The 3,053-nt window shown below is 36.3% G+C and overlaps 1 protein-coding gene across 1 annotated transcript in view; it reads right to left on the bottom strand.

Moving 5' to 3' along the window:
* Nucleotides 1-3,053, bottom strand: part of LOC102468624 (secretoglobin family 1D member 2-like) — a 42,366-nt gene that overhangs the window by 33,775 nt on the left and 5,538 nt on the right. The gene's annotated exons all lie outside the window — the stretch shown is intronic.

Below are 3,053 nucleotides of genomic sequence, written 5' to 3' on the forward strand. Positions count from 1 at the left end.
ATACATGTGTGCCTGGTATATTTTTCAAGCCATCAGGTCCAGGACTTGACCCAGAGTTGACCATGTGGGATCCAGTGCCCTAGCCAACATGCCACTAGCTGGCCCTTTTCCTGTTTTTGAAATTTTGTTTGGTTGTATTATTGAGTTATAGGAGTTTTTACTGTATTTGGAATATTAGTCCCATATCAGATATATGATTTACATCAATTTTCTCTGATTCTTTACTTATGTTTCATTCTCTTGATAATGTCCTTCAACACACAAAAGCTTTTAATTTTGATGAAGTCCAATTCATTTATTTTTCTTTTGTTGCCTGTGGTTCATATTCAATAAATTGTTACAAAGTTCAATGTCATAAAACTTTCTTCCTACGTTTTTTTTCTGAGAGTTTTATCGTTTTCACGCTTAAGTATATAGCTCTCACACATAAGTCTTTGATCTGTCTTGAGTTACTTTTTTTTAATATGGTGTAAGGTAAGGGTCTGACTTCATTCTTTTGTATAGAAATATCCAGTTTTTCCAGCACCCTTTGTTGAAAATACAGTCCTTTCCCCATGAATAGTCATGACATATTTGTTAAAAATAATTTTTTTGAGAGGTTTTTTGCTATAGGGCGCGTGCGCTCGCCACAGACAGAGAGAGACATAGAGACAGAAAGCGAGAAATCACCCCCCAGGGGGGATGGTCACACCACAATCCCTTCTCCTCCATTCTCCTCTTGGGATCTTGGACACTCACGCACACACGCCCGGTGTGAGTTCTAAGCCACCGGGTCCAGGACGCAAACCGCGGTCTACTATGTGGGAATCCAGCGACATAGCCATTATGCTAACTGCTGGTTCCCTCACTTTGTAGTTTTGATCTGCATCTCCCTTATGATGAGGGATGTTGAGCATTTTTTCATGTGTTTTTGGCTGTTTCTATGTCTTCTTTAAAGAGTTGTTTATTCAGTTCATTTTCCCATCTTTTAATTGGGTTGATAATTTTCTTCTTGATAAGCCACTTGAATTCCCCTGTGTATTCTGGTTATCAGTCCCTTATCTGAGAAACAGTTAACAAAATTTTTCTCCCATTCTGAGGGTTGTTGATTCACACTAATCACTGTGATTTTTGCTGTGCAAAAACTTTTTGATATGACATAATCACACGTGTCTATTTTGGGGATTATTGCCTGTGATTTGTGGGTCTTGCTTAAGATGTCTTTGCCTTCAATGTCTCTTAGTTTTCCACCACAAGTTTTATAGTTTGCAGTCTTACATTTAGATGTTTTATTCACTTTGAGTTGATTTTTGCTAGTGGTGACAGCAGTTCACATTAATTTTTTTGCAGGTGGATACCCAGTTTTTCCAGCATAATTTGTTAAAGGGGTTTTCCTTTTCCCACTGGATTGACTGGTACCTTTTGTCAAAGATTAGTTGGCTTTATCTTTTGAAGTTTGTTTCTGGGGTCTCTACTCTGTTCCTTTGGTCTTCATGTCTGTTTTTGTGGCAATCCCATGCTGTTTTGATTATCACAGCTTTGTAATATATTATTCAGTCAGGAAGAGAGATGCCACCCACTCCACTCTTCCTGCACAGGATGTCTTTGGAAATACATGATATTTTATAATTCCAGACAGGTTCTGATCGTCTTTTCTAGATCTGTGAAGAATGTCTCTTGTAATTTTATAGGGTTTGAAATAAATATGTAGATTAATTTGGGTAGGATTGCCATATTGTTTATATTAATTCTGTCCATGAAGGAACATGGGATGTCCTTCCACTTTTTTATGTCCTTTTTGATTTCTTTTAAAATATTTTCATAGTTTTCCTTATAGAGGGTTCTCATTTCTTTGGTTAGTTTTATTCCTAGGTATCTTAAAATTTTGTGGCTATGGTAAATGGGATTACTTTCTTTAGTTTTGTCACTGTCTTTTTGTTGTTTGTATATAGAAATACTATAGATTTTTGTAAGTTAATTTTGTATCCTGCCACTTTATTGTATACTTTTATTATTTTAAGAAATTTCTTTGTGGATACTATTAGGTCTTCTATGCATACAATCATGTCATCTGCAAACAGAGATAATTTCAACTCACCTTTCCCTATTGTAATGCATTTTATTTCCTTCTCTTGTCTGATCGCATTGTCTAGGACTTCCAGTACTATATTGAATAGGAGTGCAGAGAGTGGATAGCCTTGTCTTGTACCAGTTTTCTGTGAAAAAGCTTTTAGCTTTTCCCTATTCCATATAATGTTACCTGTAAGTTTTTTCATAGATTGCTTTTATTATGCTGAGAAATGATCCTTTTATGCCAATATTACTGAGAGTCCTAATCATGAAAGAATGTTGTATTTTGTCAAATGCTTTTTCTGCATCAATTGAAATGATCATGTGGTTTTTATTTTTCTTTCTGTTAATATGGTGTCTTACATTTGTGGTTTTGAGTATGTCAAATCACCCTTGCATCCCTGGGTTAAAGCCTACCTGATTGTGATAAATAATCTTTTTTACATGCTGTTGAATATTGTTAGTAAGTATCTTGTGGAAAATTTTTGCATCTATATTCAGAGATATAGGTCTTCAGTTTTCCTTTTTTTTTTTTTGTCATATCCTTATCTGTTTTTGGAATGAGAGTGATGGAGGCTTCATGGAATGAACTTGGAAGGGTTCCTTCCTTTTGACTATCTAGAAACAGTTTGAGTAGAATGGGGTTACCACGTCTTTAAAAGTTTTGTAGTATTCAATAATGAAGCCATTGGGACCTGGACTTTTCTTTGTTGGGAGGTTATTTATTTATTAAAAAAGATTTATTTATTTAATTTATTTATTATCTTTTTTCATTTTTTAAAATGGGACCAGCAGTTAATGTAATGGCTATTTCGCTGGACTTCCACGTAGTCGACCACAGTTCGAGTCCCGGACCTGGTGGCTTAAACTCACGCCGGGCGTGTGTGTGTGCCCACGATCCTGAGAGGAGAATAGAAGAGAAGGGATTGCGGCATGGTCATCCCCCCTGGTGGGTGATTTCTCGCTTTCTATCTCTCTGTCTCTGTCTGTCTGGTGAGCGCATG

This window comes from Tupaia chinensis, unplaced genomic scaffold, assembly GCF_000334495.1.
Source record: "Tupaia chinensis unplaced genomic scaffold, TupChi_1.0 Scaffold147351_1, whole genome shotgun sequence".
In the NCBI taxonomy this organism is placed as follows: domain Eukaryota; kingdom Metazoa; phylum Chordata; class Mammalia; order Scandentia; family Tupaiidae; genus Tupaia; species Tupaia belangeri.